General features: G+C 47.6%; 1 protein-coding gene and 1 long non-coding RNA gene across 3 annotated transcripts in view; one reads left to right on the top strand and one right to left on the bottom strand.

Annotated features, from left to right (window-relative positions):
- LOC119963807 overlaps nucleotides 1–16,701 on the top strand; it is a 37,029-nt gene extending 20,328 nt beyond the window's left edge. Inside the window, exon 2 of the long non-coding RNA XR_005460180.1 lies at nucleotides 16,001–16,701. This is a non-coding gene — a long non-coding RNA (uncharacterized LOC119963807). The remainder of the gene's footprint in view (nucleotides 1–16,000) is intronic.
- ppil2 (peptidylprolyl isomerase (cyclophilin)-like 2) overlaps nucleotides 1–17,050 on the bottom strand; it is a 488,471-nt gene that overhangs the window by 190,543 nt on the left and 280,878 nt on the right. The gene's annotated exons all lie outside the window — the stretch shown is intronic.

The following is a 17,050-nucleotide window of genomic DNA, read 5'->3' as shown; positions in this document are numbered from 1 at the left end:
CTTTTTCAGCGTGTTCCACGTGTCACCCCACACTTAAAGATTGGTGCACCTGCCTAATCTGTTATTTTGTTTATGTTCTCCTAAAATCATGATTTTCTGCACAGTTAACAATGCTCTAAATTTGTGTCATCAATGTCATCAACCTGAAACGTTAACTTGGCTTTACAGATGCTGCCTGATATTTTGAGAATTTTCTGTTTTTATTTCAAGTTTTCAGAATCTGCAATATTTTGCTTTTGTAAACAACTTATACAGCACCTTTAACTTAATGAAACATAGCAAGGCGCTTCACAGGAGCATAATAAAAACTGGGACACCAAGCAACACAAGAAGATATTAGATCAAATTATCAAAAGCTTTGTCAAAGGGCTATCTTTTAAGGAGTGTGTCTTAACGGAGAAGTAATGAGGGAGAGAGGAGAGGAGAGGGAGGGCAGGACTTACCAACAGTGGGGAGGGGGTTAAGAACTATTCATAAATAAATACACAATGATCTCTGTAAACTATGTAAAAACTGCAAAATTTCCATAAAAACATTTTTAAAAAAAATATTTTAATTCAGTTTGATTTAGATTCATATCATAGAATCATATCATAGAATGGAAAACATTCACATTGATTCAGAATCACATTCATATTGATTGAGATTCACATTCATATTGATTGAGATTCAAGTTCGGATTGATTCCGATTCACATTCAGGTTAATTGATATTCAAGTTTAGTTTGATCCAGATTCATATTCAAATTCCAATTTAGTCACATTCAGATTCTGGGTCAGAATGTTTCTAATTCAGATTTGTATTGATTCTGATTCACATTCAGATTTATTCATATTAAAGTTCGGAATTCTTCAGAAACACTTTCAGATTGATTTAGACTCAGATCGATTCTCTTTCGCTTTCAGATTGATTCAGGTTCACATTCTGTTTGATTCAGATTTACGTTCAGAATTACTTGATTCACATTCAGATTGAATCAGATTCACATGCAGAATGATCCAGGTTCATATTCAGGTTAATTCACATTTCGAATTATTCAGATTTAAGTTCTGAATAATTCAAATTCACTTTCTGACTGAATCTAATTCACATTGAGAATTATTCTGATTAATTTTAAGAATGAATCTGATTCAAAATGAAGATTAATTCAGATTCCAATTCAGTTTAATTCAGATTCATTTTAAGATCGATTCAGGTTAGTATGGGCTGGAGCAGAGGGAAATATTTAGAGACATGCAGGTTTGAGACTTTGCCAGAAAGGAGATACAAAGCTTCCCGGTAGAGCTGGCCTCCACATTGCTGGAAGAGGTGCTGTCTTCAGGGGGACTGGAGAAGGGGGTAGTGTCAGCAGTTTACGGGGCTATTTTGGAAGAGGAAAATGCACCACTGGAAGGGATCAAGGCAAAGTGGGAGGAAGAGTTGTGAGAGGGTACGGAGAAGGGGTTCTGGTGGGAGGTGCACCGGAGAGTGAATGCCTCCACCTTGTGTGCGAGGTTAGGCTGATACAGCTGAAGGTGGTATATAGAGCACACCTCACAAGGGCGAGGATGAGTGGGCTCTTTGAGGGGGTAGAAGATGTGTGTGAACATTGCAGGCGGGGTGGGGGTGGCGGGGGGGCAAATCACGTTCATATGTTTTGGCCTGTCCAAAGCTGGAGGATTACTGGAAGGAAAATTTTAGGGAAGCCTCTAAAGTGGTGCACGTGAAACTAGGCCCGGGCCCTCGGGAGGCCATATTCGGCGTGTCAGACCAACATTTCTTGGAAACAGGTGCGGAGGCAGTTGTTGTAGCTTTCGCCTCGTTGATTGCCCGAAGGCGGATCCTGTTAGGATGGAAATCAACCTCTCCACCCTGTGCCCTGGCGTGACGGGGGAACCCGCTGGAATTCTTGATTCTTGAGCAGGTCAAATGTGAACTGAGCCCTCACACTTGACTTTTTTCCCTGGAGCGTAGGAGGCTTGGGGTGATCTTATAGAGGTCTATAAAATAATGAGGGACATAGATACGGTATTTTCAACATATTTTCCCAAAGGTAGGGGAGTCTAAAACTGGAGGGCATAGGTTAAAGGTGAGCGGAGAGAGATACAAAACGGTCCAGAGGGTAAATTTTTTCACACACAGGGTGGTGAGTGTCTGGAATGAGCTGTCAGAGGCAGTAGTAGAGGTGGGTACAATTTTATCTTTTAAAAAGCATTTTGACAGTTATATGGGAAAGCTGGGTATAGACAGTTTTGGTCAAATGCGGGCAATTGTGACCATCTTAGTGGTAAAAACCGGGTGGCATGGACAAGTTGGGCCGAAGGGCCTGTTTCCATGCTGTAAACCTCTATGACTATAAGAACAGGCAGGATATGCTAGAGCTTAAGGCCCAGCAATTGAAAACATGGCCATCATTGGTGAAGCGATTAAAATTAAAGATGCTCAAGGAATATGAATTAGAGGAGCACAGATTTCTCAATGGGTTGAGGTTCTGGAGAAGTTTTGAGAAATAGGGAGGGGAATGGCAATGGAGGGATTCAAAAACAAGGGTATGAATTTTAAAATCAAGACATTGCTTGAGCAGGAGCCAATGTAGACCAGTGTACATGGAGTGGTGGGGCTTGGTGCTCATTAAAACATTCACCCCCCACCATCTGGCCTGGGCTTGTGAAATCCTACCAACTGGCTTGAGACAATTCACACCTCTTTAACCTGGGATTACCCCTCTCTCTGGATCGGTAAAGACTTAATTACCTGCAAATGCTCGCATTCAAAGTATCAGCTTGCATCTTTGACTTTGCCTGTATATGTGTTTCTGGAACCTACCTCTTCATTCACCTGAGGAGGGAGCAATGCTCCGAAAGCTAGTGATTTGAAACTAACCTGTTGGACGTTAACCTGGTGTTGTAAGACTTCTTACTGTGCTCACCCCAATCCAACGCCGGCATCGCCACATCATTAAAATATGGGCAGTGGAATTTTGGAGAACATCAAATTTCCTGAGGGTAGAATTTGGGAGACCAGCCAAAAGTGTGTTGGAAAACTGAAAAACTGTTCCCACTTGTGAAAAGATAGAGAGCGAGAGGGAACAGAATTAAAGTAATTGGTAAAAGAAGCAAAAAAGATATGAGAAAATCTTTTCCATGCAGCGAGTGGTCAGGGTCCGGAATGCACTTCTTGAGTCTTTGGTGGAGGCGGGTTCAGTTGAAGTGAGGTGAATTCACAGAATCACAGAAAACCAAGTTATCGTTTCAGGTTGATGACATGGATGACACAAAATTAGAGCATTGTTAACTGTAGAAACTCATGACTTTAGGAGAACATAAACAAAATAATAGGTTAGGCAGATGAGTATGGGATCAAATTTAATGTGGACAAATTGTGAAGTGATGCATTTTGGAAGCAAGAATAATCAAGTATTATAAGCTAAAATGAGTAAAGCAGCAAAAACTTGAGGAACACATGCACCAATCATTAAATGTGAGGTGACACGTGGAACACACTGAAAAAGAAAAGAACAAGCATATGTCATCATAGGTTTTATAAGAGACCCTTCCACCCACTGAGTCCATACTGACACATGAAAGGCCCTGACCTGCCCACGAAATCCCACTTGTTAGCTTTGGCCCATAGCCTTGAATGTTATGGCATGCCAAGTACTCATCCAGGTACTTTATAAAGGATGTGAGACAACCATCCCAGGTAATGTGTTTCAGACCATCACCACTCTCTGGGTAAAAAGGTTTTACCTCAAATCCTCCCACCGCTCACTTTGAACTTGTGTCTGCTCGCAACTGACCCTTCAACTAAGGGGAACAGCTGCTCCCTATCCATGCCCTTATAATTTTATGCACCTCAATCAGGTCACCCCTCAGTCTTCTCTGCTCCAGGGACAATAACCCCAACCTATCTTTATAACTTAAATGTTCCATCCCAGGCAACATTCTCGTGAAACTTCTCTGCAACCCCTCCAGTGCAATTACATCCTTCCTATAATGTGGCAACCAGAATTGCACACAATACTCCAGCTGTGGCCTCACCAAAGTTTTATATAGCTCCATCATGACCTCCCTGCTTTTGGAATCTATGTCTAGATTGATAAAAGCGAGTTGTCACCATCCTATTAACCTGCCTTCAGAGATCTATGGACAAACATGCAACGGTCCCTTTGTTCTTCAGGACTTCCCTATGTCAGACCTTTATAGTTTACTTCCTTGTCAAATTATTCCTTCCAAAGTGCATCACCTCACACTTTTCAGGCTTAAATTTCATCTGCCACTTATTTGCCTATTTGACCGTCTGTATCTTCCCGTAACCCAAGACACTCAAACTCACTGTTAACCACCCGGCCAATCTTTGTGTCATCCGCAGATTTACTGATTCTACCCCCCACATAGTCATCTGTGTCATTTATCTAAATTACAAACAATAGGGAGCCTAGCACATATCCCTATGGCACACCACTGGTCACTGGCTACCGAACACTAAAGCAGCCATCTTTCATCACTCTCTGTCTCCTACCGCTAAGCCAATTATGAAACCACATTATCAAATCAGCCTGTATCCCAGGGGTGGGCAAACTTTTCCGTGCAAGGGCCACATTCAGAAATTCACAATTCACAAAGGGCCGCATAGTATATTAAGTAAAATAATTACTTCACCCGGTTATGATTCTGGGCGCCTCATATAGAACATAGAACAGTACAGCACAGAACAGGCCCTTCGGCCCTTGATGTTGTGCCGAGCAATGATCACCCTACTCAAGTCAACGTATCCACTCTATACCAGTAAGTAACCCAAAAGCCCCCCCCCCCCCATTAACCTTAAAAAAAATTTAAAAAAAAAAAAAATTTAAAAAAATTTTTTTTTTTTTTTTTTTTTAATGACTTGGTGGGCCGCAGAAATACCTTTGGCGGGCCGCATGCGGCCCGCGGGCCGTAGTTTGCCCACCCCTGCTGTATCCCATCTGCTTTTGCCTTCTTAATAAGTCTCCCATGTGGGACCTTGTCAAAGGCTTTGCAGAAATCCGTGTAAACTACATCAATGGCACTACCCTCATCTACACACTTGGTTACATGCTCAGAAAATTCAATCAAATTTGTTAGGCATGGCCAAGCCATGTTGACTATCCCTGATCAAATCTTGCCTCTCCAAGTGAAGATAGAGTCTCTCCTTCAGAATCTTCTCCAGTAGTTTCCCAACCATTGACGCGAGACTCATTGGTCTGTAGTTCCCTGGCTTGTCTCTGCAACCTTTCTTAAATAGAATGTGGGACCACATTAGTTGTTCTCCAGTCCTCTTGCACCTCCCCAGTGGCCAGAGAGGAATTAAAAATTTGGGTCAGAGCCCTATAAATCTCCTCCCCCGCCTCCCACAGCAGCGAGGACACAATTCATCCGGACCTGGAAATTTGTCACTTTAAGCCTGCCAATACTGCCAATATCTTGTCACTCCCTATGACAATTTGCTCAAGAACCTCAAAATCTCTCTCCCTGAGTTCCATAACTATCTCCTCATTCTCTTGGGTGAAGACACATGTGAAATGTTCATTCAATACGCTACCAAGGTTCTCTGGCTCCACCCAAAGAGTTCTCCCTTGGTCCTTAATGGGCCCTTCTCTTATAGGATATCTTTGGATTTTCCGTACTTTTACCAGTCAGAGCTTTCTCATATCCCTTCTTTTCTTTCCAAATGGAGTTCTTAAGCTCCATCCTGCACTTTCTGTACTCCACTAATGCCTCTGCAGGCTTGCTCCCCTTACACCTGTTAAAAGCCTCTTCTCCTTCTCATCGTATCCTGAAAGTCTCTGGCCATCCATGGCTCTCTGGGTTTGTTACACCTTCTTATTACCTTAGAGGGAACATATTGAACTTGTACCCTCCCCATTTCATCTTTGAACACCCCCACTGCTCTTCTGTAGATTTCCCCACAAGTAACTCTTTCCAGTTTACCTTGGCCAGGTTTTGTCTTATTTTGTTAAAATATACTCGCTACTCTCCCCCAAACCAAAATGTTTTTGCAACTTGTCTATTTCTTTGTCCATAACAAATTTAAATTCAACCATGTTGTGGCCGCTATCACTAAAATGCCCCCCACCAACACATCAACTACCTGTCTGGCTTAATTCCCCAGAATTAGGTACAGCACTGCACCATCCCTTGTTGGATCATCTAGATAGAATTTACAGTGCAGAAGGAGGCCATTCGGCCCATCGAGTCTGCACCGGCTCCTGGAAAGAGCACCCTACCCAAGGTCAACACCTCCACCCTATCCCCATAACCCAGTAACCCCACCCAACACTAAGGGCAATTTTGGACATTAAGGGCAATTTATCATGGCCAATCCACCTAACCTGCACATCTTTGGACTGTGGGAGGAAACCGGAGCACCTGGAGGAAACCCACGTACACATTGGGAGGATGTGCAGACTCCGCACAGACAGTGACCCAAGCCGGAATCGAACCCAGGACCCTGGAGCTGTGAAGCGATTGTGCTGTCCACAATGCTACCGTGCTGCCCCCATATTGAGCTAAAAGCTCTCCTGTATACATTTTAAGGGCTCTATTCCATCTAACCCCTTAACATGATAGCTATCCCAATTAATTTTGGGAAAGTTGAATTCACCTATGAAATTACCCTCTTATTTATTTTTATACCCCTCCGCGACCTGCACACATATTTGCTCCTTAATTTCCTGCTGGCCATCAAGTGAAGTTGGGAGATGCTATGGAGGTGGAAATTGGTGGCCTTAATGATGGAGTGAAAATGCGATTGGAAGCTCACCTCAGTGTCAAATGTGACACCAATACTGAACAGTCTGATTTAATCTCAGGCTGCTGCAAGGGAGTGGGTTCGAGTTGGTAACTAGGAAACAGAGTTTGTATAGCCATAAGCAATGGCAGTCTTCCCAATATTTAACTGGAGCAACCGGAGTGCTGGATGTTGGATAAGCAGGCTGGTAATTCAACAACAACTGGAGGAGTTGAAAGAGGTGGTGGGGAAGCTGAGCTGTGTGAAAATGAATGTGCTTTGAGGTGATGTCGCCAAGGGACAAAATGTGCATAGGAAGGGGCCAAGGATATGTGCTGAAGGAATCTACACTGGTCACATACACAATGCAGCATGTCACACTGATGCAGTCAGAGATCGCTACCAGTTTGGATTAAGAAGCATTGCAGTGGACAAACTTGCTTGAGTTCTGTGAGGACGTAACCAGCAAGGTTATGGGGAATCTGTGGATGTAGACTTCCAGAAAGCATTTGCTAAGGTGCTGCATAAAAAACTGATCCAGAAGGTGAAACAGCAGGGGATTGAGGTCGAGTACTAGACTGGATTGAGGATTGGCTAACTGACAGAAAGCAGAGGGTCGGGTTAAATGGGCTCTTCTCGGGAGGGGACCTGCTGGAATTCTTGACTCATGAGAAGGTCAAATTTGAGTTGAGGGGAAGGATGGAGGGGTAATACAATTCATGGGGATTATTTATTATGCACTTTCGAGAATTGCATTACATCAAACATTGTTTGGGGGGGGGGGGGGGGGAGACAGAGACTGTATGTATTAATGGTGACTATGGGTGATTCCTGATTCCTTTTTGTCATTTGTTTATGTTAACATGGGGGCTGCTGTTTGGGGGTTTGGTGGGAGGATGAGATTGTTGTTATTGAAATGGGGATTGACACTGCATTCGTTACTGATTATTGTGTATTGTTAGTGGGCGTAAATTTGGGAGAAAACGTGAAAAAGCAGGGACGGAGTACAACATAGCAAAATTTGCGGATGATACTAAAATAGGTGGGAAAGCGGGCAGTGAAGAAAAAAATAAAGAGTTTAGAGACGGATATTGATAGGTTAAGAGAATGGGTCAAAATTTGGAAGGTGGAGTTCAATGTGGATACTTGTGAGGTTATCCATTTTAGCCAAGAGAATAGAAAGACAAATTATCTAAATGGAAAGCTGATTCAAAATGCGTCTGGGCAGAGGGATGTTCATGAATCACAGAAAGTCAGTGTGAAGGTATAATATAATAATATTTATTTTTGTCACAAGTAGGCTTACATTAACACTGCAATGGCATTAAAGTGAAAATCCCCTAGTCGCCACACTGCATTCCCTGTTCGGGTACACAGAGGGGGAATTCAGAATGTCCAATTCACCTAATAGCACTTCTTTCAGGACTTGTGGGAGGAAACTGGAGCACCCACGCAAACACAGGGAGAACGTGCGGACTCTGCACAGACAGTGACCCAAGCCGGGAATTTAACCCAGGTCCCCGGCGCTGTGAAGCAATAGTGCTAACTACTGTGCTATTGTGTGGCCCATAGTGTACAGCATGTAATTAAAAAGGCAAATGGAATTTTAGCAATTATTGCAAGACTGAGTATAAAAGTATAAGAGTAGAGAAGTGCTGTTGCAATTATATTGGATATTGGCGAGACTTCATCTGGAGTATTGTGTCCAGTTTTGGTCTCCTCATTTGAGAAAGACTGGGATGGCATTTGAGGCAGTTCAGAGGAAATTCACCAGATTGATTCCGGGGATGAAAGTGGACTGACGCATGAGGAGAGATTCAACAGTTTGGGCTTATACTCGTTGGAGTTTAGAAGAATGAGGGGGAATCTGATCAAGGTATATAAAATACTCAAAGGGATTGATAAAGTAAACATAAACCAAATGTTCCCCCTATGGGAAATTGCGAATGAGAGGTCACAGATATAGGTTGAGAAACGGTAGATTTAAAACAGAGATGAGGAGGAACTATTTCTCACAGAGGATGGTGAATTTATGGAACTCGCTACCCCATTCTGTGATGGAATCTGAATTATTAAATGGTTTCAAGAAGGAGATAGATGACTTCCCGTGGCGGCGATGCCTGAGTGAGCCGCACATTCGGCGGGGCTTAACAGCTGATTCCCCGCGATAGCGGGACCACGGGGGCGACAAAAAGGCTGCCGGGAACAGAAGAGGAGAGCGGGCTGCAGCGGATGGAATCGTGGGAGGCCAGCAGGTAGAGGAAGAAAGAGAGAGAGAGAGAGACGGAGGCAAGGAGGAAACTGACCTGAAGGGTAAGATGGCGGACCCACGGACCTTCCTTCCTCCAGGACAAGGAAAAAAAGTTTGGAGTTGCTGAAGAGGGACAGCTTGGACCCACTTCAGATGCCCAGAAGGTAAAATTTAAGGAGCTGGGCGAAGGAAGGCGGCAGCGAAGGTGCTGAGGAGCGGGCTGCGGCACGTGGAACAGCGGGAGTCCAGAAGGCAGAAGAAGAAGGAGAAAAAGGGACAGAGACAAGGACCTGAAGAAAATTACCTGGGACCTAAGATGGCAGACACACGGACCCCGGACTCAGCAATCCAGCAGGCGCTGGATAACATGCTCCAGGTAATGAAGTCCAGTTTTGAAGCGCTGAAGCGGGACAGCTTGGACCCAATCCAGAAAGCGGTGGATCAGCTGAACCAGAGGCTGGACGCCCAGGATGTTAAAGTTAAGGAGCTGGGAGAGGCGGTGGAGGAGCAGGCGGATGCGCAAACGGTTGCAGCGCTAGAAGTTGACGGCCTGAAAGAGCGACAGAGAAGACTGCTGGACAGAGTGGAGGAGCTGGAGAATAAAGTCCGCAGGAACAATCTGAGGATGGTCGGCCTCCCGGAGGGGGCTGAGGGAGCTGATGCTGCAGCGTTTGTAGCAGACCTGCTGAAGCAGCTGATGGGGTCCGAAGCCTTTCCGCGACCGCCGGAGCTGGAGGGGGCACACAGAGTGCAGGCAAGGCAGGGGCGGCCGGGCGGACCCCCCCCCCCCCCCCCCGCCCGATGGTGATTAGGTTCCACAGGTTCATGGACAAGGAGCGAGTACTGCAGTGGGCAAAGAGCGCCAGGAGCAGCACGTGGAACAACAGTGTTCTCCGCATTTATCAGGACCTAAGCCAGGAGGTGGCTCGGCGGCGAGCAGCCTTTAAGAATGTCAAGGAGGTGCTGTTCAAGAAGCACGTGAAGTTTGGTCTGCTGTTCCCAGCTCGGCTATGGGTCACGCACCAGGGTCAACACCACTACTTCTCCGAGCCCGAAGAAGCGATGGATTTTGTGAGGGACCTGGGGCTGGTCCTGAAAGGAGGCCCGAAGGACGCGAATTAGGGCCCGAGGATTTCTGTGGGAAGGAACGCCGAATGTGCCTGGACTGCTGCTCAACGGTTTGCTGGGCCAAAGGGGCCAAGCGGAACATTTGAGACTCTTTCCTTTGTTCATGGACATTGGTTTGGGGGGTTAACCCCCCCCCCCCCTTTTTTCCCCCTCTTTTTTTGTTTTTGTTTTTTTTGTGGTCTCTCTTGTTTCTTATGGGGGGGGGGGGGGCGGTTTGGGTATATATTTATGTGCTTTTTCTCTTTTTTCTGTGTTTTTTTTTCCTGTTTGGGCTGGTTTGTGCTTTTTGTGCAGCTCGCGGAAGTCACTGGAGCCGGCTTGCCCCAGTGGGTGGGGAGGAGGGCGGGAAAACAATGGGGATGAGACAGGAAGGCGCCGGAGTGTTGAGTCACCGGGCTAGCAGATTGGCTAGTCAAGGGAGTCAGATGGGGGGGGGGGAAGTTACAGCCAGCAGATGGCAGAGGTGGGGGTATCAGGGGATGGGGTTAGGGGAGGGGGGGGTTGTTCTGCTGACGGGAGAGAGACTTGAAATAGGCACTGGAAAGGAGGTCGAGGGTGGAGGCAGCCAAAGGGCGAGACAAGAATGGCGCGACGCACGGGCCAGGGGCCGGCCCGAGAAAGGCTATGGCTGACCGGCAGGGTGGGGGGGGTGGGATGTGCCCCCCGACAAGGCTGATCACCTGGAACGTCAAGGGACTGAATGGGCCGGTTAAGAGGGTGCAGGTGTTCGCGCACTTGCGGGCCCTGAAGGCGGATGTAATTATGTTGCAGGAGACACATCTGAAAGTGTCGGACCAGACCAGGCTAAGGAAGGGCTGGATTAGCCAGGTCTTCCACTCGGACTTGGACTCGAAGTCCAGAGGGGTGGCAATCATGATCAACAAGCGCGTGCAATTTGAGGCAGAGGGCATATCCGCAGACAGGGGGGGCAGATACCTGATGGTACGGGGCAGACTGGAGGGGAGAAGAGCGGTGCTGGTGAATATATATGCCCTGAACTGGGATGACGTGGACTTCATTAAAAGTGTGCTGGGGAAATTCCCGGACCTGGATTCTCGCAGGCTAATAATGGGAGGGGACTTTAACATGGTCCTTGACCCGACTTTGGATCGGTCGTGTCCCAGAACGGGTAGACTCTCAGCAATGGCAAGGGAGCTGAAAGGGCTTATGGAGCAAATGGGGACAGTGGACCCCTGGAGAGATAGACAGCCAACAGGAAGGGGCTACTCGTTTTACTCCCACGTCCATAAAGTATATTCCAGGATAGATTTCTTTGTACTAAGCAGGGACTGTATGGGGGAGGTAAAGAACACGGAATACTCAGCAATTACCATTTCAGACCATGCCCCGCATTGGGTGGACCTGCAGTTCGGGGGAGCGAGCTATCAATGCCCGCAATGGAGGCTAGATGTGGGACTGCTGTCGGAGGAGGGGATCTGCGAGAGGCTTCGGAAATGTATAAAAAATTACCTGCAGGTGAATGACACGGGGGAGGTCTCAGCGGCGACCTTGTGGGAGGCGCTAAAGGCAGTAGTGAGGGGGGAGCTGATTTCAATTGGGGCCCACAGAGCCACGGCAGACCGGGCAGAGATGGATAGATTGGTCAGGGAAATGGGTCGGATAGATGAAGAGCACGCGGAGTTCCCGGGGGAGGTTTTACTCAGGGAGAGGCAGAGACTACAGGTGGAACTGGGGGCACTATCCACGAGCAGGGCCGTGGAACAGCTTAGGAAGGCGAGGGGAGTGGTGTACGAGCATGGGAAAAAGGCTAGCAGACTGTTAGCGCAGCAACTCAGGAGGAGGGAGGCGGCCAGGGAAATAGGTAGAGTGAGGGACGAGGAGGGGCGCAAAGTGGAGGACCCGGCAGAATTGAATAGGGTATTCCAGGACTTCTATTGTAAGCTGTATACTTCGGAGCCGCCGGAAGAACTGGAGGGGATGAAAAGGTTTCTGGACGGGTTAACATTCCCAACAGTTGGTGGGGGGCGAGTGGAAGAGCTGGGGGCCACGATTAGAGTAGAGGAGGTATTGGGGGGCCTTAAGGCTATGCAGTCGGGGAAGTCCCCGGGGCCGGATGGATACCCAGTAGAGTTTTATAGGAAGTTCTCTGAGCTGGTGGGCCCGGTCTTGGCGAGGGTTTTTAATGAGGCAAGGGACAGAGGGACCCTGCCGCCGACAATGTCGCAAGCCACCATATCTCTGATATTGAAGCGGGGTAAAGACCCGGAGGCGTGCGGGTCCTACAGACCAATCTCCCTGATTAATGTAGACGCCAAGCTCCTGGCAAAGGTACTGGCGGGTAGAATGGAGGACTGTGTACCGGAGGTGATTGGGGAGGATCAAACGGGGTTCGTGAAAGGTAGGCAGCTGGCGGCCAATCTGAGGAGATTACTCAATGTGATAATGATGCCCCCGGCGGGTAGAGAGATGGAGGTAGTGGTGGCAATGGACGCCGAGAAGGCCTTTGACCGGGTGGAGTGGGACTATCTATGGGAGGTGCTCGGACTGTTTGGGTTCGGGGAGGGATTGGTGGATTGGATCAAATTATTATATCAGGCCCCGAGGGTCAGCGTCAGGACCAACAGAGAAGTGTCGGAGTACTTCAGGTTGTACCGAAGGACCAGACAGGGCTGCCCGCTCTCCCCACTGCTGTTTGCGCTGGCCATAGAGCCGCTGGCGATTGTGCTGAGAGCCGCAGAGGGTTGGAAGGGGATGGTGAGGGGCGGGGTTGAACACAGGGTTTCTCTTTATGCAGACGACCTGCTCCTGTATGTGTCGGATCCAGTGGCCGGGATGGGAACTATACTGGGAATGCTGAGGAAGTTCGGCCAGTTCTCAGGATACAAATTAAATACGGTCAAGAGTGAAATGTTTGTGGTCCAGGCAAGGGGCCAGGAGAACAGATTGAGAGGGCTACCGTTTAGGCTGGTTGAGGAAAATTTCCGGTATTTGGGAATCCAGGTGGCACGAGACTGGGGCAGGCTGCATAAGTTAAATTTGGCCAGGGTGGTGGAGCAAATGAAGGGAGAGTTTCGGAGATGGGATGCACTCCCGCTGTCGCTGGCAGGGAGGGTGCAGACTGTAAAGATGACAATCCTCCCTCGATTTTTGTTTATTTTTCAGTGCCTCCCGATTTTTATCCCACAGTCCTTCTTCAAAAGAGTTAACGGGCTGATCATGAGCTTTGTCTGGGCGGGAAAATCCCCGCGGGTGAAGAAGGCGATGTTGGAGAGGAACCGCAGCGAGGGAGGGCTGGCTTTGCCGAGTCTGATCAATTATTACTGGGCGGCCAACATCGCTATGATAAGGAAGTGGATGGTGGGTACGGGGTCTATTTGGGAGCGGGTGGAGGCGGCTTCGTGCAGGGGCTCCAGCTTGGAAGCCCTGGTCACGGCTCCTCTACCGCTGCCGCCAGCCAAGTACACCACCAGCCCGGTAGTGGTGGCAACCCTGCGGATATGGGGCCAGTGGAGGAGGCATGTGGGGGAGATGGGGGCGTCTGTCTGGGTGCCAATCTGCGACAACCATCGGTTTGCCCCCGGCAGTATGGATGGGGGGTTCCGAGTATGGCGGCGAGCAGGGTGGGTGATATGTTCCTGGAAGGGAGCTTCGCGAGTTTGAGGAGCTTGGAGGAGAAATTTTGGTTGGAAAGGGGAAATTATTTTAGATACCTACAGTTGCGGGACTTTGTTCGTAGACAGGTCCCATCTTTCCCACGCCTCCCGCCAATGGGGATCCTCGACAGAATAGTCTCAAGGAGGGAAGAAGGGGAGGGCAGAGTCTCGGGTATATATAAGGTGCTCATGAGGGAGGAAGGGTCCCAGACAGAGGAACTGAAACTTAAATGGGAGGAGGAGCTAGGCGGGGAAATGGAGGATGGGCTGTGGGCAGAGGCCCTGAGTAGGGTAAATTCGACCGCGGCATGTGCTGGGCTCGGGCTGATCCAATTTAAGGTCGTTCACCGGGCCCATATGACAGTGGCTCGGATGAGCAAATTTTTCGGGATAGAGGACAAATGCGCTAGGTGCGCGGGAGGACGAGCGAACCATGTTCACATGTTTTGGGCATGCCCTAAGCTGAGGGGGTACTGGGAGGGATTTGCGGGGGTCATGTCCCAGGTGCTAAAAAGAAGGGTGGTGATGAGTCCAGGGGTGGCAATTTTTGGGGTTTCGGAAGACCCGGGCGTCCAGGGGGAGAAAGAGGCCGATGTTTTGGACTTTGCTTCCCTGATAGCCCGGCGACGAATATTATTGGCGTGGAGGGACTCAAAGCCCCCGAAGACTGAGTTGCGGCTTGCGGACATGTCGAGTTTCCTGGGGATGGAAAAAATTAAGTTCGCCTTGAGGGGATCTGTGCAGGGGTTCACCTGGAGGTGGCAACCATTTATTGACTTCTTTGCGGGAGAGTGAGCGTCAGCAGGGGGGTGGGGGGGAGGGGGGGGTAGAGTAGAGTAGGAGGGAAAATATGGCGGGTAGTACCGGTGGGAGGGGAGCGGGCTTGTGCAATATGTTACGATGGAAGTATTGAAAGTACGTGGATGTTTGCACATTTTTGCCTTTTTTGCTTTCTTTCTGATGATGTCTGTAACTGTTTTAAAGCCAAAAACTACCTCAATAAAATTGTTTATTAAAAAAAAAAGGAGATAGATATATTTCTGATTTTTTTTTTAAATGGGTTAAAGGGATATGGGGAACAGGCAGTGAGGTGGATTTGAGACGAGGAAGAGATCAGCCATGATCTGACTGAAAAGCGGAACAGGCTCGAAGGGCTGAATTGCCTACTTCTGCTCCTTATTCCTATGGGTACAGGAGTTAGGAAATCCTGTTGCAGCTATATAAAACCTTGACTAGGCCGCATTTGGAGTTTGCGTGCAATTCTGGTTACCACATTATCAGAAGGATGTGGAAGCTTTGGAGAGAGTGCAAAGGAGGTTCACCAGGATGTTGCCTGGTCTCGAGGGTGTTGGCTATGAGGAGAGGTTGAATAAACAAGGATTGTTTTCACTGGAACGACGGAGGTATAGACAGGGTGGATAGTCAGAGGCTTTTTCCAATAGTGGAAGTATCAATAACAAGGGGGCACAGGTTCAAGGTGAGAGGAGGGAAGTTTAAGGGCGATGTGTGGGGTAGTTTTTCACGCAGAGAGTTGTGGGTGTCTGGAATGCGTTACCAGAGGATGTGGTGGAAGAAGGCACATTAGCAACATTTAAGAGGCATCTGGATGGGTACATGAATAGGAAGGACTGAGTAAGGGCAGATGCTTTTTTTTTAGTTAGGGCATCATTATCGGCACAGGCTTAGAGGGCTGAAGGGCCTGTTCCTGTGCTGTATTTTTCTTTGTTCTTTGCTATTGGAGCAATTGCTGGGGGAGGGAGCTTTGATTGGCCTCACGAGGTGGATCGGGAACACAGGGCACTGAAGAGGCTGCAGATGGACCAGTTGCAGAGGGCTAGACTGTATGAATAAGGGGAGAAGTAGAATGCTGGCTCATCAGTTGAGGAAGCAGGCAGCGGCAAAGGAGATTGGTAGAGAGTCGGACAAGTGGGGAAAGGTGGTGATGGATCCGGAGGGGGTGAATGGGGTATTTGAGCCCTTCCATAGGAGGCTTTACGTGTCGGAGCCCTCGAGGGGGCGGAAGAAGAGATGAGGCGGTTCCTGGATGAGTTGGAGTTTCCCAAGGTGGAGGAGGGCTGGATTGGGACGTGGGAGGTGATGGATGGCATGGGGGCAGTGAAGGCTCCAGGCCCGGATGGGTTCCCAGTGATGTTTTATATGAAGTCTGGGGCGGAGCTGGGGCCAGGGTTGATTGGGGCGGATCAGACCGGTTTTGTGAAAGGAAGGTAAACTTCTGCTGCCTATGTCCTAATTCACACAAAGTTCTGTTTACCTATAGACCTTATGCTCGCTGACCTCCAGTGAAAAATCCAGTGAGATACAGATGTCTGAGAACACGCACGAACAGACTCAAAAACAGCTTCTTCCCCGCTGTTACCAGACTTCGAAACGACCCTCTTATGGACTGACATCATTAACATTACACCCCTGTATGCTTCACCTGATGCCGGGGTCTATGTATTTACATTGTGTACCTTGAGTTGCCCTATTATGTATTTTCTTTTCTTTTATTTTGTTTTCATGTACTTAATGATCTGCTCCCAGAAAAATACTTTTCACTGTACCTCAGTACATGTGACAATAAACAAAATCCCAAAATTTCTTCATTTAAAAATTTTCATTCTCATTTTCAAATCCACTCATGGGCTTGCTCTCTACATCTTTGTAATCTCCTTCAGCCCCAAATCATCTGAGATATCTGTGCTCATCTAATTTTGACTTCTTGAGCAATCGTGATTTTAATCACTCCACCGTTGGTGGCTATGCCTCTTCGGTTGCAATAGGGCCTAAGCCCTGGAATTTCATTTCGGCCTCTCGACCTCACCTTCCTCCTTTAAGATTCTCCTTAAAACCTGCCTCACAGACCAAGAGTTTGGTCATCTGACCAAATATCTAATGTCACAGTGTCATATTTTGTTTTATAATGCTCCTGTGAAGCACCTTGGGAAGTTTTATTACATTAAAGGAATACAAATATAAGTTATTGTTGTGCTTGCGAAATTGTCTGTTGAGGTCTGATTCATCCATGCAACCACGTGGTCACGTAGCCACCACAGACCAATCAGTAACATTGGAATGTTGAGAATCTATAACAGCATTCTTACAGATGAACAACTGCAATCTTTCAATGTCGACTGTCCATGTTTAGACTAACAAACTGCTGTAATGTACATGTTATTTTGTACTCATGTTTTGCATTAACTTTTTTAAAACAACAATTATTTTTAACATTTCATAAGAGATTTCAAAAACAAACATATGGTCAGCATTGAACTGTTTTACAAAACTGATAAAGAGGGAATGGAACATATTTCTACTTTATAAAAAA

The sequence above is a fragment of the Scyliorhinus canicula genome, chromosome 1 (assembly GCF_902713615.1).
Source record: "Scyliorhinus canicula chromosome 1, sScyCan1.1, whole genome shotgun sequence".
Classification (NCBI taxonomy): domain Eukaryota; kingdom Metazoa; phylum Chordata; class Chondrichthyes; order Carcharhiniformes; family Scyliorhinidae; genus Scyliorhinus; species Scyliorhinus canicula.
This window is presented reverse-complemented; position numbering and strand designations above follow the sequence as displayed.